Below are 25,528 nucleotides of genomic sequence, written 5' to 3'. Positions count from 1 at the left end.
TCCTCTGGGTATTAATGAAGGAATGTCAAAAGGCTGAAACCAGGAATCAGGCAAGACATCTTGCATCCTCATATGCCTATGCAGCTCTCTCCCTATCACATTTAGTGTTCCTTGATGCCCAATGTCAGTTGACCATGCCAGGTAAGATCTGCTCACTCTTGTCCTATACCTCCTCTTCTCTCTGTCTCTCTGTCTGTCTGTCTTCCTCTCTTGCTCTTCCCCCCTATGTTTTACCTTTTAATTTTCTTCTCAAAAAATAAATCATGGTATGGACTAGTTTATAAGGTCCTGTGACTCATATTTCTGAGAGTTCAATGTGTTTGTTACCTAATTCTACTCCATCTCTCTTTTCAGTCTACTTTATCTAAAACTGCCTTATGCTCTGCCCTTTTGTCCTTTCTGTTTGCCCTTCTATTTCTCTATAAAACCAATATTGGTCAACTATTCTTACTCTTATTTTTTTCCCTTTCCATTCATAAGTGACAGTAAATAATATTTATGGTTCACATAAAATCAGTGCCTTTAGTTTCTACCATTAAATTTTATATTTTGTTTCTCCTATGACAGTGATTTACTATTTCAGACAGTATTCTACTCTCAGGGGAGTTTGGCACCCTGGATACCAGCATAGTAGGAGAAAAGAAGAAAACAGCACTCATTTTTACTATAACATAGTTCCATTGAGCATTCCACTGAAAGAATAAAATATTTTTAATCACTAATGACTTATTCCCAAATGTGCAAATCCCAAAACACATACACACACAAACACACACATACACACACACACACACACACACACACACACACACACACACACATATACACGAACACTTACATACAAATAAAAACAAGAAATGAAAAGCCAAAGCAATTTGACTCCTGAAAATATGAAAAGTCCAATAGTGGTGGTTAAGAATAGATTACATGAGAGAAAAGAGAGAGAGAGAGATACCATAAAAGAGGAAGCAATTATATGTTTGAAGAGAAAACTGACTCTAGAGAAATATCCAGAGACCTACAAGACTGACCCCAACTAACAATTTGAGCAACAGTGGAACGGCTACCATAAATGCCCTTCCCTGATAATGAGATTGATGACTAACTTATCTACCATCATAGAGCCCTCATCTAGTAGCTGATGGAAACAGAGGCTGACACCCACAGCTAAACAATGAGCCAAACTGGAATCCAGATACAGAAAGGGAGATCAAAGCCAGGCTACAGAAACCCACAGAGACAGCTGACCTGAACAAGGAGGAGCTAATGGGCCCCCAGACTGATAGCTGGGAAACCAGCATTGAACTGACTCAGACCCCCTGAACATGGGTCTCAGTTAGAAGACCTGGGCAGTCTAAGGCACCTCTGAACCTCTGACAGTGGAACCAGGATGTATCCTTGGTGCACAAAAGGACTTTGGGAACACATTCCCCATGGAGGGATACTTCGCTTAATCTAGAGGCAGGAGGGAGGGCCTAGTCCCTACTCCAAATGACTTGACATATTTTGTTGACCCCTCCTGGACGGCATCACCCTCCCTGTAGAGTGGGCAGGAATGGGATAGGAGGGTGGTTGGGGGGCATGGGAGGGAGAGAGAGAAGAAGAGAGGGAGGGAAAGGGAACTGGGATTGATGTGTAAAATAAGAAAAATAAATAATAATAATAATGAAAAGAAATAAGAATAGATTATATGAAATTTGGGATAAAGAATTAAAATAGTAATTATAGATACACTGAACAAAATCAAAGAACACACAACAGATGAATAAAAATGTGTAAGTTGATATGAATATGAAAATACAACTCAATAAAGATATAGAAATCGTGAAGAAGGACCAAACAAATTGAAATAATGGAAAGTCTGACCCATAGACCACATGAGGAGAACAGAACATCAGGTCCTAGAGAAAAGGGAGTAGTTTGGAAACCTCAAAGACAAAAGGAAACTAAGTTTTTAAAGTATTATAGAACATGTGAGGTCTATAGAGCACTAAAAAAGACCAAACCTACAAATTATATATATGGAAGAAAAATTTGTGCTAAAGGTACAAAACACATTTCCAGTATGATTATAACAGAAATATTTCAAATCCAAGGAAAGAAATATCCAGGTAGTTTCAGGAATCACCAAATATACAGAACCATGATAAATTTTAAATAAAAAATAAAGGAACATTTCGTTTCCTACATCATATAGATAGATCACTAAATAAACAGGCCAAGGAAATATAATGAATGTGGCAAGAGAAAGGACCAAGTTACAGTAAAGGCAGGCCAAGCTATAGTAAAGGATCAGCAATTCATTGATACACATGAACTTTAAAGGGATAGTAGCAAAGAAGAGTGTATTCCCAGTTGAAAGACTGGCTGACAAGCCAGACAGGGCATAGACCCAGCAAGACTATCTTTCTGAATTAAATGGAAAAAGGAAAATTTCCATGATGAAAGCAGGCTAAAGGAATTCATGACCACTAAGCCAGCATTACAGATGGTCAGGAGAAAATCTTTCAGGCTGAAGAGAAAGATAAATACATCCAGGAGGATACATGGAAGAATAAACTCTAGACATTTGAGATTTGCCTAGCAACTGTGGTAAAATGATGTAAAAATAACTGGCAAATTCCACTTGCCTACAGAGCTAGAGACTAATTTATAGTTTCTAGATAGAAATTTGGCTATAAACTGCATGGTCTGAAGCAAGACTGCCTAGCTTAAGCCCTGATTTTACCATGTATTAGCTGTATGGTCTTCTACAAACTCCTTGTGTTTCCATTTTCTATTTATTTGGTTCAAATAAAGAATAAAGATAGGTGTCTATAAGAAATATGATGCTTGGTGTGTATTTCAAGGACCTTTAGCTATAACCATGATGTTAAGCTATAAGCAATTTTCTTAGAAAACTTTCAGTTGAATATTTAATAATCTCCCCTCGTGGCTAGAGGAATAGAACAGTGGTCGAGAAAGCTCATTGATCTTCCAAAGAACATAAGATTGTCTTGTAACACATACATGGTAGCCCCTATATACACATGTTGCAAGTAAAGCAAAGCACACAAACACACACAGACATTTTAAAAAAGAAAGAAACCTCATTCTAATGTCTCATTGTATTGCTCTGTCATTGATCAGCCTACTCTTTATCTTTAAGGAGATACACATAATCACATTCAAGTGTCAGTGCCCAAGTGTAGAAATAGCAAAAGGGCACAACAACAAAAAGTGCTGAAAATTTTGATCAATTGTCAAATAGCAGATCCATATAAAAGATCAGTCTCTCTCAGATCCAGCCTAAAATTCCCATGGATGAATTCAAGGCCAAAACTTGGTATGGTGTATAACTATTCAGAAAGAAGCCAAAAGTAGATTTTATGGTCAATTTCCCAATTTGTACATGTTGTCAACTACAGTAAAACAGAAGGAAAATGGCTAGAGACACAGGCAAATAACTCAGTACTAGTATGCTGGCCTACCATATTTCAAGCCCTAGATTGAGTTCTCAGCAGCAAATACACACACACACACACACACACACACACACACACACACAGAGAGAGAGAGAGAGAGAGAGAGAGAGAGAGAGAGAAAGAGAGAGAGAGAGAGAGAGAGAGAGAGAGAGAATTAAGAAAGTGAAAAGCTAATTTTTTTGATTCTTTTAGGCTAAGACATATATATGGGCCAAATTTTATCTACTTCTGCCAATTTACTAGCTTTGGGGAAAAATATAAAATATAAGAAATGTGTATGTCCATTGATGAAAAGAAAATCATGAAAGCAAATTGTGTCACTAGGTGTGCACATACGTGTCCAAAAACAGACTTATGAGTCATTTCTTTAAATTAAAATGAGGAAAACTCTGTCTTTAAGAAAAGCTAAGCATAAATCCTCTCCAGCCAATGTTACTACTGCTGACCCCAAGATATAAAAATTCCCAGGGTGGAAAACAGAAGCAGAAGATCAGCCAGGAGGAACTGGGCAATCCACCAGGTCACAGCTTCACCATTTGGTTTTGCATGTCGTGAGTTGTGAATATGATGGTTTTCTTTGTATCTATTGATATTTGTTGCTTTACTTGGAAGCCTTAGGCAAGACTGTTCTGCCCAGGACTCTATGGGAAACTGAAGCAAGCTGCCTTGTGGGGTTCTCCTAGTTAATTTCTGCTGAATGTTTTGAGAAGCTGCCTTGTGGGGTCCTCCTAGTTAATTTCTGCTGGATGTTTTAAGAGCACAAATTGATGGTGTTTTGTTATCCATTATCTATCTACCATCTGTCTTGCCATTTATTTATTGCCTATGTCTACCTTCTATCTATCTATTGTCTATTTACTATTTATTCTCTCCTTAGCTTGACATGTGCTTAATAATCTCATTCAAAACTGAAAGTTTAGCATTTGTAGATCATCCATTGCACCTTAGGTAAGATTAGAACCCAGCAAGCACTATCTACATAAATAAACAATGGCTTTGGTTCAATTAAAACTTTAACCAATACTTGCTTAATGCGTTCACTTTTAAAGAATAACATACACACACACATTATGAAAATTACCCTATGTTATAAAATCTCAACTCAAAGGAACTAATCACTTTCAATGCTTTAAGCAAGAGCCTGGCTGTGCAGGAAGGCATTCATTCCCAGATAGCCCTGGGCTAAGAAAAGCACTTCCTTATAATCAAGAACTCCTGGCTCTATGTTGGACTTTGACACTAAAAGGTTATATCTTTGATCCTGGGCACTCTCCTCCACTCTGGGCAGAACCCCGAAAGGGATGGTTTTACCAGAATTTTAAAGATGTTCTGTGTTCCTCTCCTTTCTCTCTCTCCTTACCCCATCCCTGCCCTGAGTTCTGGGGATCAGGACCTGGTGCATGCTAGGCAAGCATACTCCCAATGATCCTAAGATCTTTAAGATCCTAGAGCATCTGCATCATTTTTATACTGGAGAATAGGGACAAGACAAAGCTCAAAGCAGTGGACTTGGCTGAGAGAAAGATCAAACGCTGCACATGTGGCTTACATTCTCAGTAATTTATTTCATTTTAATTAGAAAATTCACCACATGCTGAGACATGAGAACTGTATAAATGATTATATAATAATTAAATAATTTTTCTTCTCTCTTCTTACTCTTCTTCCAAAGATTATCACAGATGTCTATGCATGTCTACCTCCCTATGCTCATATGACACCTGTATGTCCACCTCCAGATGTCCATGTGACACATGTATCTTTACCTCCTTATATCCATGTGACATATGTATCTTTACCTCTCTATGTCCATGTGGCATATGTCCATTTTTTGAACCCAGTTGTAATAACTGACCTGTGCATTATTTTACTCCTTGGTTCTTCACTAAGCAAATCCCAGATCACATTCCATAGTCATGCATATAGATCATGTTTGTTTGTTATAAGGAGACAAATCTAGAAGAATGTAGATCTATGTAGCGACTCAAACCACTCTCTCACCAATGAACACATGTGTTTGTAAAAAGCTCACCAGCCTTTTGCTACTCTGGACAAGGCTGATCTACCACCTAACACACACCTCTTTGGACAGATGAGCCCAATAGAAGCTGAAGAGTCCTTGACTTTTAGCAATACTGTTTTTATTATACACTCTATAAAAGGGGCTACACATCCACACAAACCAACAAACAAATCCCTTTAACTTATGAGCTTTGAACAATTGGATTCTTCCTGCTTTATTTTATCAATAAGCAATCTTTAGTTTTGTTTTGTTTTTAATACAAACATTATCACAATCCTTTAGGGAGTGGTTCCTAAACTCCTATATGACTGTTTACTGTCATTTGTACACTGGTTTTTAGTAACACTTCACTGACACCTTTAATACAGTACACAACACATCCCCTTCCCAAGTGCAGAGCAGATTCTGGAAAAAAAAAAAAAAAAAAGCATAGCCTAAGGAAAGTTCACTCTGCAATAACTTGGCTTGGTTTATAAAGCAAACAAGTATTTAATCATGTTCTTCCTTGAACCATTACAATGAATGCTTTCCTTAATTGTAAACAGGACTCTCCCAACAGTGAACTAAGATACGGAGGCAGTGGAATTTTCAGTGGTGTTTAGCCAAGGAGCCAGCGCCAGAGTGACTAGGAAAGCAGCCATATGCATCATTCCTGGATCAGTTCACTCACACATGTGCACCATAAGCGGCCAGCATGCCACATGGGCTAAAACGTAACAGCAATCACATCACTGTGCAGAAACACACAGCACAGCTTATTCTTTTTGCCTAAGAGACTGCAAGATGTAAACAGTCAACCAAAATTTAATTTGTTATAAATATGGAATTTCAATTGTCCCAGACCTTATCAACTTGTGTCGATAAAAGAGACCAAGTTATTATAACAGCTTACACTTCATTAGCCCTGTTTCCTCTTTCACATGACATGTCCAAAGTAAGGAAGATGGCTTCCCTCATTCTCCTATGCCTGATGTAGAACAGATTAACAGAGAGAATATTATGTACATAAATGCTCAAAAATATGAGACTCAAAGAAAGACTGGATTATCAAGTTTCCTAAAGTACAGAAAAAAAATAGAGGTACAGGCTCTGAAGGAAGAGTATATACAAATATTCGGCCTATATCTCAGGCTTATTACTAACTATCTCTTACATTTTAAATTAACTCATATTCTTTATTTACCCTCTACCACATAGTGGTACCTTTTTCAACATGGAACGTTAATCTTCTGATCCCTCTGTGTCTGCTGGCAGACTCCTCAGATTCTGTCCTTCTCCTTCAGAACAGTCTTAATTTGGTTGCCCTGCCAGTACTTCCTGTCTGGCTACAGTCAATGTTTCATACCAATTTGAGTGTCAAGTCTTTATAGAATGTATAAGATGATTATTCCATAGCAGAAGGGAGAAATGGCTAGGGTGATCTGGCAGATTCTGTACACTGTCCTCTCATCTCATGCTTTCCTCCTGTCCCTTCACCTTAGCAGAAGGTAAATCAATCAAAAAATTGTGGCCAAATATTGCCTAGTTAATGCAGATCTCAGATCAGGGGCTCTCGATGATAAAAGCTGTCATTGAAGAGGCACACGTTCACGTTAGAAACACTTATAAAAGTGACCTTTATTCATATGTGTGCTTTGTCAAAGAGCAATTACTTAGAGGAACTTCCACAGTTAGGAGTTCACAGGTAGAGGGCCGAACATATTAGTATGCAGAAGATTATAAAGCAACTAATTTGCAGGTATCATATTTGCATTTTGAGGTTACATGTTTGAGCCCCAAATGCATTTTCATCCTCAATCAGATACCTGCTCCCAACTCAAAGATGTTTTAAGTTCACAGGTGAGCTTCCCACATCCTTAGATATATACACCTTTGGTCTGGAATCAGCATTTAATGCTACCTCAAGAAGCAGGTAAGATGGAGCAAGCAAGGTGGCTGTACCATCACCCTCTGCTCTGCCATCCCCAAATAAGAACACTACAGTAGATCAGACCCCCACATGCTATGGTATCCTTCCATATCCTGAGAGCATCTTGTTCATAGAGTCTCTGAAAGACAGTCACTCTATTCTGAATTGGGTTTGGTCATCTGAGACCCTTACCATCTGCTCATACACACTGACCTAACAGTGTTTTCTGGGGCCTTCTTTTCTATGACTGGGGTGGCCTACCGCAACCACTAGGCCAGAGTACCACACTTGGAGGAAGGTGTCAGGACCACCACAAGAAGTGAAGAGGAACCCGCTGCCGTTTACTACAGAGAGTAATGGGCTTATATACCCAAGCCAGGGGATGGGTTAAGCATAGGATGAAATCATGCACCACCCACACCTGGGGTCAAAGCACAGCACTGCACACCAGAAAGTTATGAGAACAACCTTGTTTGCTCAACTTTGAGAGCACAGGAGTTCTACATCTGGGTGGGAAGAGATGATTCATAACAGTAGCAAAATTACAGTTGTGAAGTAACAACAAAAATCAGTTTATGGTTGGTGGTCACCACAACATGAGGATTAGGAAGGTTGAGAACCACTGCTTTGGGGCTTTTAAAACATTCATGCCTCAAGTTTTCTTTGAATAGTTGTATCTTACCACAAAAAGTGTCTTGGCCTGGGGAGAGAGTTTAGTGGGTAAAATGTTGCTGAATGAGATCCTGAGAACACACATGGTAATGCCATACCTATAACCTCAATCCTCCTATAGGAAGCCAAGCAGAGACAGCAGAATACCAAGAAGCTTTCAGGCTGGAGAGCTTGGCATACAAACACAATGAAGAGAGAGAGGGAGGGAGACTCTGTTCAAGCAAGGTGTAAAGGATGTACAGCAAAGGTTGATCTTTGACCTCCACATGTGCATTTAGATATAGAGATTCATATCCATGCATGCCATACATTTGTACTTATATGCAAAGATTAAAAGATATTTTTGATTGTGTTTATTCCATTTTATAATCCAGATCATAGTACCATTTTTACTCTTAACTCTGCCAGCAGCTGAATCTTTGGCTTGACAAATCCCTACTTCTGGGACCATAATATGATGGTGTGATATCAGGCATTGTTTTTTGGAAAAAGTTCTACCTTCATATAGGACCAATGCTTTCATGTATTCTGGAGAAATGTTGACCTGAAGTTGATGGCTCATTTGGTTTTGTTTCATTCCTTTTCTGGATTATTCTGACAGCCTGGCTGAAGTGTTCCTTCTGTTTAGTGACCATTATTAATCCAAATAACTCAAAAGCATAGTGGTCTGTTTCCACCTCATGGGCTTCTTTTCCCCAGTGCTATGAGAACTGTTTTTGTTGTTGTTGTACATTGACAAAAGCCTTGGGACATTTTCATGTTTCCTATCAGTGACCTGAAACTGGGCAAGATGGACTGTAGCATGATATTCCTAAAATTCAGGAAGTGGAAAATGTGTTAGTATATCTGCCTTAGGATTTCTATTGCTAAGACAAAACACCATGACCAAAAATCACACTGGGGAGGAAAGGCTTACACTTCCAGATCATAGTCTATCATTGGAGGAAGTCAGGACAGGAACTCAAACAGGGCTGGAACCTGGACGCTGAAGCTGATGTAGAAGCTATGGATAGGAGCTGCACACTAACTTACTTCTCCTGGCTTTCTCAGCCTTCTTTCTTATAGAATCCAGTAAGACCAGCTCAGGGATGGCACCTACCACAATAGGCTGTCCCCTCCCTTATTGAACACTAATTGAGAAAAGGCCTTGCAGCCAGAGCTCATGGAGGCATTTGTGCTACTGAGATTCCTTCTTCTCTAATAACTGTAGTTTGTGTCAAGTTGATACTCAAAACCAGCCAGAACAATACCTAAAGCTTGTGCATAAAAAGTAAAATCCATCCATAGACGTCTCCCAAGTTCCTTTTAACAGATTTGTTCTGCTAAACAATGTCATCTTGCTGTGAGATATTCCTTTGCACTGTGTGAATATATGTAACTGTACTGGTTTAATAAAGAAGCTGACTGGCCAATAGGTGGGGAGGAAGAGATGGGCAGAAGAACCAGACTAAGAGAATTCTGGGAGGAGTAAGGGTGAAGTCTGGAGTTGTCAGCCAAAAGAAGAGGAAGCAGGAGATGAACATGCCATGCTAATAAAGGTATTATCAAGTGGCAGAACATAAATAAGGAATATGGGTTAACTTAAAATGTAAGAGCTGGCTAGTAATAGGCCTGAGCTATTGGCCAAGACCTTGTAATTAGTATTAACTCTCAGAGTCAGTTGTTTGGGAAGTAGCTGCAGAGATGGGAAAACTTCTGCCGATAGCATTGGACTTATCAGGGATTGGATGGAGGACCCCCAGAAGTGATAAATGTGGGTTCTGCCACAGGATGTCAGCATTTTCGTTGGCAAGTGCTAGGATGCCAGTGTGTAACCTGCCTGGGCCAATCAAGTGGCTGAAGTATTTGATGTGGCATGCTTCCAGAGTCATGTGACAACAATCCTTACATATCCTTACTACAGCAAGAACAAATGCCTGGTGGTGACTTAGAAATCACAGGTCTCATATGTGCAGCCTGAGAGATTCCTACAATACCAAAGCTATACCCAAGAGCAAGATCAGGTGCTGCAGCTTCTCACCCCACCACTTACTCTCTACCTTTGATACCATCTCCGAACCTACTGGGATGAGCATAAGGACTTAACTGTTTTATAGACAAAAAAAGCTGCTACACTCTAGTTGTAGCTCTAAAACACAATATGCTAGAAAGGAATTGCTATTAAGTGTCAGGGAGTGATTAAGTGTAAATAAATGCAGCTATTTTTCTTCACTAAGTTTCTCAAGTGAGGAGAGTGACACAATCTATGCACAGAGAAATTCTCATTCCTCTTGAGTTAGAATTGAAATAAACCAGGGCTTTACTTTATGGGACTCTGGCCAGGGACGAATGCCTGTCCACAAACAACTGCATAGTCCTTCCTTCAGCTTCTGGGCTAAGGAGGTTGGAATCCCACTCCCACCCCAACCCTAGCAAGGACTTGAAACTATCTCCTCTTTCTTTATCCCCCAGTTTTAAACTTGTTAATCTTTTCATGTACATGTAAACAAATCAGTATTCCCATGTAAATAGAACATTCATCATCCCTTATACACTATCACTTAATAAATGAACTTCTTGCTCTCTTTAACTCTATAATCACCCTTTTTTTTTTCTTTTTTTAATTTCCCCACTATCTTCTAAAACAGTGGAGATGTGAGCCGATCACAGTCAGATCACTCCTCAGTGCTAGCATGCTATAATCTCACTGTGGGACTCTTGTAAAACAAACCCTCTCTCTGTCTCCTTCTCCCCCTCCCTTTCCCTCTATTATTTTTACCTTTCTTGCTATGTTTTTGCCAAGCCTTCATACTTCTTGCTTATTCATCCTCTTCTCACTGTTTCTATGACTTCATTATTCACTTGTGGTATTGTTCCATTAAAACTCCTATTAACAGGCAAGGGAAGAAAGACAGTATATTCCTTAAGTGATCTTACCTGCTTTCTGGCATAGTGCCAGAGACCCTTTTACATCATCTCCAATCCAATGGCTGTGGCAGCTCACTCTTGCCAACACTCAAGAGACTGAAACAGGACAACCATGAGTTTGAGACCAGCCAGGACTGCATGAGAAGACCCTGTCTTAGAAGTCAACAAATAAACAACACAGATTTTGCACTTAGCACAGCTGCTTTACTTGAGCCAGGTCAACCAAAACTCTTCCTGGAAGCTTTGTGTAGCATAAGGTTGTTCTACATACCTTCTCATCTTTTTTTGTTTTGTTTTGTTTTTTTAATATTTTTATTTAAATTTAAAACAAGCTTGTTTTATATGTCAATCCCAGTTCCTAAATCCTCCAGTCTTCCCCTGCCCCCCCCATTAACTCCCATCCCATCCCCTTTCTGCTCCCCAGGGAGGGTAAGGTCTTCCATGGGGAGTCTTCAAAGTCTGTCATAACATTTGGAGCAGGGCCTAGGCCCTTCCCCATGTATAGAGACTGAGAGAATATCGCTCTATGTGGAATGGGCTCCCAAAGTCTGTTCAAATACTAGGGATAAATGTTGATCCATTACCAGAGGCCCCATAGACTGCCCAGTCCACCTAACTAACATCCACATTCAAGAAATCTGGATCAGGTCCTATGCTGGTTTCCCAGCTATCAGACTGGAGTCCATGAGCTCCCCCTTGTTCAGGTCAGCTATTTCTGTGGGTTTCTCCAGCCTGGTCTTTACCTCTTTTAAACTAGATTCTAGGAGTTTGGCTCAGTGTTTAGCTGTGACACACTCTTAACAAGCATTCTTGGACAGCTCTTTTCTTACTATTTACATTACTTTGGAAATATTTTTGCAAATGAAAGTGAGTAGAGATGGCAGGCAGCTTGATGTCTCGCCATCTGATTCCTCTATACCCCCTGAGAATCCTGCTTATAAATTGCTGAACTTTTCTGTAGCTCAGTGTTTACATGGTGTTTCCCTGTTAGTCATAAATAGCTCATCAATTTGCTACTCTGTATAGAAATCTTGCTCAAATCCAAAAGCTTGTTAGGTTTGTTTTTTTCTTCCCAGTTTCCACTGGTTTGAGCATTCACAGTGACACAACCTTCCCAGCCTTCTGAAAGCACCTTGGTAGTATCTTTTCCCATGTTTGCTATTATTTTCTTGTTTGTCTTAAAGCCTGTGCCTACCCCATGACTCAGAAGCCTGTGCTGTGGCTTTTTTGGTGTTTACTGAGGCCCATTCTGCTTCAGTGACCCAAATATCTCATCTGTTGTCTAGTCTGTACAACAAACCACACTAGAGCCCAGTGGTTAAAGTGGAAGCCACTACCTAGTGCTCACATACCCTCCTACAGGATGCATGTCCCCATAATCTGTGTCATCGCATGCTAATTTAATTTAAAAAAAAAAAAAAGAAAGAAAGAAACTGCTCAAGATCACATGAAACTTGAGAAGCAGTCCCTGGGCCTCATCAAGTACATAGTTTGAATTTGCTCCAAGAAAATGAAATCCCAACTGTGCCAATTGTGATGACATTTTTGGAACACTTTAAAGATTATATATAATGTATTCTGGGTCAGAGGATCAAAAGTCTTCCAAGTATGACCCTATAACATTTCAAACAAAGTGAAAACTGAACCAAGCAACCTAAAAGCATTTTACATAAACAATGTGAAATTAAATTTTTACAGACAAAATTAAAAATGTATGTGAGAGTTTAAAAATCTGAGAATGTTTTCAGTCCCAGGACATCCAGAGCTAGTGAGACTTGTCAAAAAAAAAAAAGAAAAAAGAAAAAGAAAAAAAAAAAAGAAAAAAGAAAAAAGAGAAAAGAGAAAAGAAAAAAAAAGAAAAGAAATAAGCAAAAAGAATGTGTTCAATATGGAAGAAATTATTGGCAAAAAGCTTTACTAGCCATGCTACCAGTAAGAAATTTGTTGGTACTAAAGATATTATCATAGGCTTTCAAAAATGTGAAAAATGTGATCTAAAATTGTCTACAAACTTTTGTATAGTTTAAACTTTTAAATTTTTCTTAAAAGTAAAATTCCAATAAAGAGCTCAGTAATTTTTACAGTAAATTTAAGGAGGTTTGAACACTATGAAGAAGTTTATATACATGAATGTGAAAATAAATTTCTAGAGAGAAGTATTTTCAACACAGTGTTTCTTAACATAGAATTTTGATTAAAGCAAGATTTGAAACAAATAATCATTAACATGATTTTTGTTTGTGTCATTATTATAAGGCTTAATTGGAAAAGTAAAACTTCAAAGCATGACAGACTGAAGAAATTCCGTGGGTATCCGTGTGTGTGTGTGTGTGTGTGTGTGTGTGTGTGTGTGTGTGTGTGTGTAAATGGCTTGTGAATAATGAAAGTCAAATTATACATTGTCTGAAAATTAAGACTCATTTTTAACAATCCATAATGAACTGTCATAGTGTGAACTACATCACATCTTAAAAAGGTTTGACAAATTACTAGCTCATTTCTTAACTTAAATGTTGCTCTTGAAAATTTAACAATTTTAAGATTTTAAAAAATAATTTCAATACCTCAAAGGAAAGTTTATTTAAATTAAAATTAGTGGAAGTTTCATTTAACAAGGACTAGAAGATGGCTTGACTCTTAGAACGCTTGCTACTCTTTCAGTTCCCAGCTCCCACATGGTAGCTCAAATCTTCTGTGACTCCAGTTTCCCTAGGGGTTCAGTTCCCTCTTCTGACCTCTCCAGGAACTACATGCACATGGCACATACATGAAAACAAAGCAGTCATCCACTTAAAAACAAAAACGCACAACAAAACTTCTCCGTTTGGGCATTAGTTTTGTTAGAATAAAAATCATATGTTTCAACAGAACACTTAAATCCATGACTGTACTAGTTCACAAGCATCTTTAATATGCTACAATCTTCTTCATTTTATAAATACCACAAATGACATATAATTTTCTCTTTTGTACACATGTCTTTTTTCAATTTTTTTTCTTTTGCTTTAAAGGCATATTCATTCCTCAAAAGTTAGACTAGACAAGAGCTCAAGTTAAGGATACTAGAATAACCCGCTGAGTTCATAGATATAGATGAACCATCACAGTAAAGGAGCCTTTAGAAAGTTTGCAGAAGCCGTTTCTTTTCAGAGTCAGTCCACACACCATGACTGTGCCTAGTCACTACAACTTGTTTTAATTGCAGCTAATTCCCTAGTTTTCCATTGAATTATTTTTGAAAATAAGTTCTAAATTTTGCCACTTATTTCTTCAAATTTCAAGAAGGATCCTAAATTAATATTTTATTGCAATCTTATACTTTCTCAGATTTATGAGGAAAACAACTTTTCCATGATGAACAAATATCTCAACAAATATGCCTTAAAGTTTCATCTAAATAGTAAATTCTGAAGAAATCAACAATCTCTGTACCAGGAAGCCCTTGTACTCATTTTCTGTTTCTACTGTCTATTAGAGTCCTTCAGATTATGTGTGTGTGTATATGTCCATCCATATATGTGTGTGTTCATATGTGTGTGCCCCATGCTAAAACTTTCAATATCTTGGTATACATTTTATTGAGTTTGACAAATCTCCTGAATTTTTGGTCAAATATTTTATTCCTAAAGAAAACTAAATAAGGAGTCATCTAGCTCATTGAAAGCTCATAAATGCATGAAAATTGATTGCCTTTCTTGCTTAAGAGAAACAAGAGATTTCATTCAGAGTACAGCTGAAGTATCCTGCAAACCAAAAAAAACAATCTTTATCTCTGTTTGCCGATTTGGCCTGAGTTCAGGGAGCAGTGCCAGACTGCCTCTGATAGACACGTAGCTAATTGAGCAATCCCAGGCAGGGTTTCCAGAGGACAGACTGGCTCATGTCATGCTATTTACTAGAGAGTCTCCCACAAGCCCATTCCAAACGCAGAGGGCTGATGGAGGGCAACAAGCAGAGCCAAATGTCAGCCACCAGGAGGGCGATCTCACCGGTGAATTCGGTAAATTTAAGAGGCAAGCATAAAATCATAGCATAGTTCTAGGCTGAATGTCAGGACCAATGAGCAGGTATAATACAGGACAAAAAATGACAGCAGGAATGAAGAATGTTGAGCATCATATAATAAGAATAGTATCACACAATATCTGTGACTTCAGCTGGAAAGACTTGATACTCAGAAATCACTCCACAGATGGATGGAATTTTCTAAAGTCTCATTCGCTCATATATTTAGCGTTTAAAGCCAGCTATCAACTGGAAACTTGGCTAGGGCTGTTGACAATAACTCACATGGCCTCTCTGTTTGCCCTGGGTTTTGATTCCAACATGATGTTTCAGGCAGTCAACTTTTTATGCTGTCACTCAGGGATTCACACACAAGGATCCTCAGGAATGACGCAGAATCAGTGTTGATTTTCATAGTGTAGTGTCAGCATTCTGATCACAACATGCCAGTATCCTTTTCCTGTTATAAGCAAATTGTTCAGAATCTAAAGATGAGTACACATGTCTCAGTGGGAGGGTGAGAAGATCACATTGTTAAAAAGAATATTTTGGGAAGAAAGATTTTTTTTCAGTCATCTTTAGAAAATAAAACAGATCATATTACAAATATAAAAAGTTAAACTTATTTCAGACCTAAAATAACTGTAAGTTATATGACAATGGCACAGAACCATCAATACAAAACCTAATATATTCAACTTTGATTTATATTTTCAAATAAATATTGTATGTGTGTGCGTAATAGTGAGTGACTCTATTAGACACAACTCTTCAGGCCTTTGAGCTGCCCATACACAAATTCTCAAAAAGTTACACAAGATTATGTACAAAATTAAGTCTTTAATGAACAAACAAGAATGTGTGGACTAGAGAAACCTGAGAACTCTACACAATCTGGGGCAAAGCTCATCACCAGAGGAAGACTGAGAGTCCGAGTTGTCAACCATGATCCAGGTGTGGTAAATTCAGCCAATTGTCTTTGAGAAACTGATTCATAAACACGGGATTGATAGAATATAGGATGCCTAAATGGAGAGGAGATCTGGACAACTAGCAACAGTTTGTATTAGAAAAGCACTGTTCATAAATTTCACGGAAAAGGATCAAAAGCAAGATCAACATGATAGGATATTTACACATTTGGTGGGAGATGTCATTCTGTAAATATGTTTCTCATATTGGTTAATGAATAAAGCACTGTTGGCCAATAGGAAAGGATGATAGGAGAGACTAGGAGAGAAGGAGGAAAGAGGAAGGAGTAAGGAGGAGTGAAGATGGAGAGTCTGGAGAGAGCTGGATGCCAGCTGGCTCTCCAAGGGTAAGAGGAGACCATGTGGAAATACATAGATTAGCAGAAATGGGTTAATACTTAAGACAGAGCTAGCCAACAGCATTATATCAAATACAGAGTCTCTGTGTGTTAATTGGGGCTGGTGCGGTGGCAGGACAAGACCAGCGGCGGGAGGAAAAACCTTACTTCTTACATACGGCGCCCAAGTGGCTAATAAGAACTTACACTTAAACTTTAACAAAAGCTTAAAAAAGGGTTTTAGAAACAAAAGAACAGAGACAAGTAAGGTTTGTTGGTAGCAGCATTTTTCTTGGTTGGACTCTGCTTTGCAAGAGACAAGCAGATATTTGCACAGCTTCTTTACAGGAGGATTCCTGACTCAGCATAAGCGGCAAAAAAAAAAAAAAAAAAAAAAAAAAAAACCCGCAAGGCTTTTAAGAAACTCTGCTAACAATTTATTGGTGTGTATCAGAGCTGGCAATGGCAGTGACCATATCTCCAAGCCAGCAACATGCTGCTTGCTGCTGCATAGACCAAGGCGGTGACCACAGCTCTCATTGCTGGCGGTAAAATAGCCGCCACAATCTTTGATAAACTGCGGCTGACACAGCTATGACTTTCATTTTAGCAATGTTGTTTAACAGATGAAGACTCGTGGCCAGAAAAAGATAAAGATTTACAGTAAAGACAGATTGATATTAAGAAAAACTACTAAAGGTTTACAGTATGTTTTAAAATATATGTAGACTGGGGGAAAAAAAGAATAAAACGGAAAATAGTTTTAAAAAGACAAAGAGGAACTGGGTGTGGTGGCACATGACTTTAATCCCAGCACTGGGGAGACAGAGGCAAGCAGATCTCTGGGATTTCAAAGTTAACCTGGTATGCAGAGTAAATTCCAGGACAGATAAGAGTTACACAGACAAACCCTGTCTCAAAAAATAGAAAAGAAACAGAATAATAAAAAAGCCACAGATGGAGAGAATCTCGGTTCTGTACGGTATTATATTGTCTTTGTATTGTTTGACTGCTGAGGAAACAACTGTTAAAGGAAATGTTGCTGGATTAATTCAATTTATATACTTTAAAAATGCTTTGACTCCAAAATTTAAGTCTAAGGACAAGTTACTGGGGAAAAGAATTTCATTTTTGTTTCCACAGAAAAGGAAAAGCTGTGGATTCCTTCCAGACTAATGTGGTTTGAGCAAGCCAGACCCCCTGATACAGAGTACCAGGTGATCCTACATTTAAAACAGCTTGAAGAAGGCAGCCTTGCAGACTACAGCCAGGATATCTGTATCTTCTTAGGATTCCCATAACAGCGCCCCCTACCAGCAGGAAGTAGTTTGGAAAGAATGACGCCCAAATTCCCAAATAGTGTTTATAAATGTTTGTTTTCATTTAAATGGACTTGGTTATAAATGGTTAATGATCACAGCCAATTCTTTTTAAAGGTAAAAAGGGAATTATGATATAGATATAAATACTTTGTTTTGAAATGGATTTTCATTTATTGATACAATTTAAAGTCAATTTTGTGATATGTATATTTCTCCTTTTGTTTAGGTATTGTGTTTATATAGCTCATTTAGAAATTTAATGTATAATGTAGTACAGATTATAGATAGTACCTATGATAGTCAGATCTTATAGTTAAGTTAGTTAAGATTTCTAGATATACAGACATGTATTTGAGATAAATAGGCATTCTTCAAACCATTCAAAGACCCACATAATATGGCATTTTAAATGGTTTAGAGTTTTTCTTGGCAATGAGGCACAATTGCTCCTGTCAACACCACCTGCATCAGAAAGGAAGATGGACATTATGGAGTTTACTTCTAATTCCAATATGGCAAAACTAGCCATTTAGACAAGATACTGCTGTTGTCTGGACTGTTTGACTTTATGCTGTATAAACTGAACATGCAGGACCCACAGAAAAGTGACTGCTGATTCAAGATGGATATTGCTACAGAGTTCCTGCTTCATGGAAGAGTCTGCCAGACAGTCTGCAGGACACAGAGAAAAGTGACTGACAAACTGCTACTACAAGAAGACAGTTTAAAGTTTCCTCCTTTGCTGAAGAGTCTGCCAGACACACTATGGCCTATGGGCTGAAGATGGAAGATTACAGAAGAACTTCAGGTGACTGGCCGGGTGTCTCTGTCATTTCTATAGTCTATATATTATCCTTCTGTGGTCTTTGATGGAGTTGAAGACAGATAGTTATGGTTATAGTTTTCCTTAGTTAGGATTAAAGATAAGTTACAAAGACTTTAGACTCACAAAGATAGGATAGATGACAGAATGTTTTCTTTAAGTCTTACTAAATGTTAATGGACCAAATATTATTAACTGTGATTCTTACTTGATAACTATTGTGTTATATATTTTGCTATGTTAAGGTTAAAACCCTTCTTTCTATTTAGACAGAAAAAAGGAGATGATGGGAGATGTCATTCTGTAAATATGTTTCTCATACTGGTTAATGAATAAAGCACTGTTGGCCGATAGGAAAGGGTGATAGGAGGGCCTAGGAGAGAAGGAGTCAGGAGGAGTCAAGATGGAGAGTCTGGAGAGAGCTGGACGCCATCCGGCTCTCCAAGGGTAAGAGGAGACCACGTAGAAATACATAGAAATGGGTTAATAATTAAGAATGAGCTAACCGATAAGAAACAAGTAACTAGCCAACGGCATTATATCAAATACAGAGTCTCTGTGCCTTAATTGGGGCTGGCACAGTGGCAGGACAAGACCAGAAGTTGGCTGGAGAAAAAAACCTTACTCCTTACATTCATTTCAAAACTCTGGAAAATAGAATTTTTAATGTTTCCCAACAGGGAAATTATAAATGTTAAAGAGATAGATATATGTGAACTGATTTGTTCATAATGCCACTTGTACATGTATAAAAAACATTATTCAGTACCCCATTAATATGTATAATTTTGAATTTTTATATATTAGTTTATATATTATATATTATATATATTATATTTATTATATATGTGTTTATATATAATAAATATATATATATTTATTATATATAATATATAATTTATATATTAGTTAATTCATAAATGTTAAAAATGAAGTCTAATTTCTAACTTTACAAGGAAAGTGAATGTGCAACAGTCAGCTATAATAAAAATCACCTATAAATATAGTTTTCATATTAGTGAACATATTTAATAAAACAAAATTTGTTGCAATGAGCAATATTAATTAAATGATTGTGAGGTTATATAACAGAGCTCAGTCTTCATTTTTCATGACAAGAAATTAACATAAATTGATTAAATCTCGGAAGTACTGAAGAAGTAATGTAACCTATTATTTAGAAATACACAGAAGAGAATCAAACAGGAATAATATAACATCATCCCTCTGCAATGAGGGAATAAGACAGCTGACTTTTGTTTTGATCATAAAGTCTGTAGAAGCAACTTGTGTACACATATAACATTGCCAAAAGTATACAAAATCAGTGAAAGATAAGCATTGAAATCCACCAAAGTAGCTGGGTGTGTCTGTGAAAGCTTCCAGGGTTTTGAGTTGGAGTTGATGATACTGACTTTGTGGTTGGAGAGAGCCCACATGTTGGTTGCAGTTCCTCAGTGGAGTCTCCTCCCTGAGCTTTACTTACTCCAGAGAATTTTGTTGAGTTGCCAAAAGCAAGGCATGGGAGAAGAGGAGCCATAGGAAAGGACTGGTGGACTTTCTGGGCAAAGCTGAATGATAGTTATTTTAACATATTTTGGTCAAACATGGTCTGTATCACAAACCCTTCCTTGTTTTGTTCTCTTCAGTAAATCTTTACAGAATGTAAAATCCAGGATTAGCTCTTTTGCCACATTTGAATAACAGTAGTAACTTGTAAGCCCTGCACTGATAATGTTGGCCTCACTTTCTGCAAGCTTTTGCTTCCTCTCTACTCTTGACTATTTTCATTTAATAGTCAAGAAAGGTTAAATTTCTTGTCCTTTCCAGACAAGAAATGGTAAATTAACAAGGGCCTTTAAAAGAAAAAAAATTCAGTGAGAAAAGTAAGAAAAAAGATAATAATAGTAGGTAAGAAATGTTAGCAGATAACAGGAAAATACAAGTATAAACGTAAGACTGACAAGGCATGGTGGGGGACACTAGAGATGGGCCGCTGGACAGGTAAAGTGTGAACTGAACCAGTGTCCATATCGATCTTCAGAAAGTCTCAAGACTTGAAAGACACAGGATAAAGCATCAGACCAAATCTAGTGATATAAAGCAAAGTTTCCCCAAAACTTCAAATGATCATAGGTTTCTCCACTGTGAAACCAAACAACCCAAGATCAACCCCGTGTCACCTCCACTATGAGGGCTTCCTGCAATGACACCCACAGAGGAACCGCGCATCCACACACTACACCAACACAGGTCTGCTTCTCAGATCTACCTTTGGAATGTGAGTGGTAATCAATAGTTTCCAGGTACATGGTAAGTGTTTATAGTGTAAAAGCAGGTTCAAAATAACAGGAAATGGGGCCCAGAAAAAAGGAAGACTTACCAGGAAAAGAAGAAAACCTCTCCCATATAGACCACTAATACCTTCAAAATACTCAACGCCGTCCCAGTTGTGAAGGAATAAGAGGTTAATAGAATGGAAACACTCAAAACCACTGAAGGTATAGTAACCAAAATAGGAAAACGTGAAGATAAAGGTGAGGAAATCCTGTTGAGACTGGAGTGAAGGGACAGGTTTTTTTGTTTGTTTGTTTTGTTTTGTTTTTTTAAGAATGTGGAAAATTAGTATAGAAAGCCCAGTATCTCAAATAATAGGAGTCCACAAGAGAAAACAAATGAAAGAAAAATCACCAAAGAAATACAGAAGATACTTCTGGGACCACAAAACTCTCCTCCAGAGAAGAATTTATTTATACACAGCACCATGAATTAGCTAAAATAAGGCACATTTCAAAGAAAACTGGACTCTTGGAGTATAAAAAAAGAGACAAAACACTTTTAGGAGAAGAAAACAAGTGTTTGAAAGGATTAAGAAGTCAGGTAGCAGTCACTTGAGAAATCAAATTAAAATAGAAGAATGGAGCAGAGTGATGCTCTCTGTTTATAAATCCTCGGGAGATTGAATAATAGTAATAGTAAAAAATAGCGCAGGAGAGGAAAGGAGATGAAGGCTACTGAGTATGTTGAGAAGTATGTTGAGAATATTCTGCAGTAGAGTAGTCATAAATTCCAATGCTTAAGACTCCCAGTGCCCCCCACCCCTTTCCCTTCAAGCATAGGTATCACTCATGTACCTATCTATCATCTATCCATCCATCCATATGTATCCCTCCACCCACCCACCAACTTCCATGTGTGTATGTATTCATCTATTTATATGTACTTGACAGAAAAATGAAGCAGCAGAAGGCATTAGGAGCCAGTTCCCTAAGGAAGGATACTGTCTCCACCTAGATAAACGGGCGGAGGGCCTAGGTCTTGCCCCAAATGTGTCAGACTATGATGATCCCCCATCGGAGGCCTCCTCCCTGGGGAGTGTATAGGGGGTGGGATGGGAGGGGTGAGGGAAATGGGAGGACAGGAGGGAGAGGGAACTGGGCTTGATATGTAAAATAAGATTGTTTTTAATTTAAATAAAAAATAATATAAAAACAGAAAGCATAGTGAGTAAGGAAACTGAAGTGTTATGGAGGAAACAGCTGAATATAAGCAAGAAGGGAACAGCCAATCAGGAAAGGGAGAAAGAGGAAGAGAGAGGAGATGACAGGAAGAGAGGAGGTGAGGAGAGGGAGTCAGTTGGGGAGACTGGAGGAAAGGATGGAGAGTGCAAATATAAAATCAGCAACTCCTGCTTCCTTGTGGAGAATGTCCATGGTAATGGAAGCAGAACCACAAGGAAGACAGCCCTGCAGAGGTTTTGTTTGAATCATTTCTACTCTGTACAGTTGCATTTTGAGCAAATTTCAAACCTTGGCTTCTAAACTATGATTACATTTGCCTTGCCACGTGCTACAGTGGAAGGGCAGACAAGGCCTGCATCTTCTGTGCTCCTAGGAGTCACTGTGAAGACACATTGTCTCAAATTTGCTGCATTTTTAACAGGCACATCTGCTTTTCTCACATCCATTTCATAAAACCACATTTCAGACAACTGTAAAAGCCAAAGACGTGGCTTACATAGAGAAACTGAATTTATAAATTTTATTTAATCTAAATCATGTCAGATATAACAGGATTTAAAATACACTTCTGGTGCATTGAGGATTTGTTGTTGCTGGGTGGTTTCATTTTTGTTCTTATTGTTTGCTTATTTGTTTCTTTGTTTGTCCAGCCTAAAACACTGCTTTATACACACTGTAGTAACTCCACCCTGATTTCCATTCTGGGGAACTGACATGCTTCTGATGTCTTCTGCTTTAGTTTGAATAAGCTAAAATACGGAGGTGATTGAGGGTTCAGCTGTGGACAACAGAGAAGAGTCTGAGAGGATCTACACCACTAGCAAGTATACAATGGATCTGCCGCATTTTGCAGCTTGGGACGATGTGAATCAAATGGAATTCCTAGACACCGATCATGTGGTTACACATTAGTAAACACTGCATGAAATTGCTAGCAAGCAAACACTCTCCCTCTGAGCCAGCAATATGCTCTTGACAGTCCCCAAAGCACTGTTCAAAGTTCCAGTTTTTCTTTAGAACATGTAAACCATTTATCTTTTATCAAAAGAATTATGTGTATACATAAACCAACAATATGAATCAGAGCATCCATATCATGACTGAAATATCTCCAAATTGTAAGCTAGTTTCATAACTAAACGTGGGTGTAATAGCACAGTGCAGCACACTCCACTAGTGAGCAAAGCTCTGTGAGTGCACACAGCAATACGGGCATGCCACAAAATAATACAAAGCAAAGGCAATCAGATACAGAAGTGTATTCTGTGTAACTCCACTCGCCAGCACAGAGGAAAACATCAGAAGCATTCATTGGCAGTATTCTGCTTTTTGTTTTAGGGTACACATGTATATTTAACTCAGGAGAACCAGTAAGATATATGTATATATACCTTTCTAAGAAATATATATATGCTTGTTTTTTATACTTTTACTAAAATTTTTAAATTATTTGGTTGTTATAGTGGGCTTTATTAACAATATTCATTCAGTGTAATTCTTACAATGTGTTCACTTATTTTTAGGAAGTCTTCCTCATGCCACACAAAATTCCACCACTGACATAAAGCTAAGAAAGAAAAACAGTAGGTTACTAACCTTTTGCCTCCAAACTCTCTCACTGCTTTTCTTCTTTCATGAATCAGAAGGATGAATAGATAGATGGACAAATGATAACTAGATAAATAGATGACAGAGAGATGATTGATAGGTGGATAGATAGCTAAATAGATAGAAAGGTAAGTCGATGGATGGATAAAAAGATGCGTGAGAGATAGCTACCTCTGTAAATGCATCTAGTGAAATATGTATAGAAATGTACACAGATAAATTGATTTTGTAATGCTATTGAAATACTCTTTGGTTAGAGATGCAACCAAGCTTCATGTAGTATTCCCCCTGAGATATTGATACCACAAAAATAGCCAGTGGTATGGAGAGGTTAAAGATTCACTTTGACATAATGAATTTTCAGCTATTGTGAAACATTCTTACCCCTTTCAGCTTCTTTTAAAGGTGTGTGTGTGTGTGTGTGTGTGTGTGTGTGTGTGTGTGTCTATACACATATGATGCCAGTGCCTATAGAAGCCAGAGGTATTGGATTTCCCTTGAGCTCAAGTTACAGAAAGTTGAGTGCCACCATATGTGGATTCTGGGAACTGAAATTTGGTTCTCTCTAAAAGAAATACAGTACATGCCCTGAACTGCCCAGTCATCTCTCCAGGCCCTTCTTACCATTTTCTTAACTGTAGGAACAGAGCTATAGTGTGTTCTTCCTACCAAATGGAGCTGGAAATAAGTGTGTATGAGCATCTATTACACTAAAATGTGGAGGTGGGAACAATTTACTTTAAGAAATCCTTACAGTACAGCAAAGAGGAGCAGACTTGTAATCCCAACACATCATCCTCAGCTACATATCAAGTTTGAGGCCATCTGAACTATATGAGATTGTGTCAAGAAAGAAGGAGGGGGGAGGAGGAAGAGGGAGGGAGACTGACAGAGGAGGGGCAAGGGATGGATGAGAGGGAAGGGGAGGGAAGGTGAAGGTTTTCCCTGAGCAACAGTCTCTAGTTCCATCCTGAGGCTACAAACTCCCAAGGCAGGTGAACTTAGCTGTTTGACCCAAATTCATCAAATAAGGTACAGCAAATAAGAATCAGGCAAGTTTCTCCAGCACCTCTCTTCCCCTTTTTTCAAGATGAACCACAGGAACACTTTCCAGGTTACAGTAGCCAGCCCTCATGGGTGGGGGCAGCAGTGCCTCCTCCACTCCCACTAGAATTCACCTGGAAAGAGTACAGATAGGAGGAAGTGGCTGATTCCAGGCCCTGAGTTAGCAGGCACACCCTTACCATTCACAGGGCCTTCCAAGAGCAGGGAAGGTGTGTGATCTCAATCTGCCTTGGTAGTTTTCTGAAAGATATTTTAAGAACAGAGGATAAAAGAGAGTTCATAATGCATTGTGTGTGTGTGTGTGTGTGTGTGTGTGAGAGAGAGAGAGAGAGAGAGAGAGAGAGAGAGGGAGAGAGAAAGAGAGAGAGGGAGAGAGGGAGGGAGGGAAGGGGGGAGGGGAAGACTTCAAGTGACAAAACAAGCTTAGAGCTGTAGTCTTGTTATAGCTTTTCACAGAATCAGTAACAGTACACATATTCTATGATTCCTTCCTTCAGAGATTATTTCCCCCAGAAATTTTGCTGCCTCTGAAACAGCTATAATACCTTTCAGTGTCCAAGATTTGACTCATGCTCTTTGTGACATGTAAACTCAGTTCAATAAACTTTTTTTTTTTTTTTTTTTTTTTTTTTTTTTAATCTGTTGGCTCCATTACAGGTCCTGGTAGGATTGGGCCAGTAGACAGAAGGATGTTGTAAAAGCTGTGTTTGTATGCTGGACATTTTAAATTTAACTTTAAAAATAAGTTTCCTTATGGAAACTCGTGTTGGGACTCAAAGGTCAGCAGTGCTAATGGGAAAAACAGTGTTGGTGCTGTTTGTTTAAACTGGAACGAGACACCCCTCTCACACTTGCAGATTCCAAAGCATCATCCAAAGGTCTGGATCCCAGTTTCAGTTT

This window comes from Phodopus roborovskii, unplaced genomic scaffold, assembly GCF_943737965.1.
Source record: "Phodopus roborovskii unplaced genomic scaffold, PHOROB, whole genome shotgun sequence".
Taxonomy (NCBI): domain Eukaryota; kingdom Metazoa; phylum Chordata; class Mammalia; order Rodentia; family Cricetidae; genus Phodopus; species Phodopus roborovskii.
Note: the sequence above shows the minus strand (reverse complement) of the source record.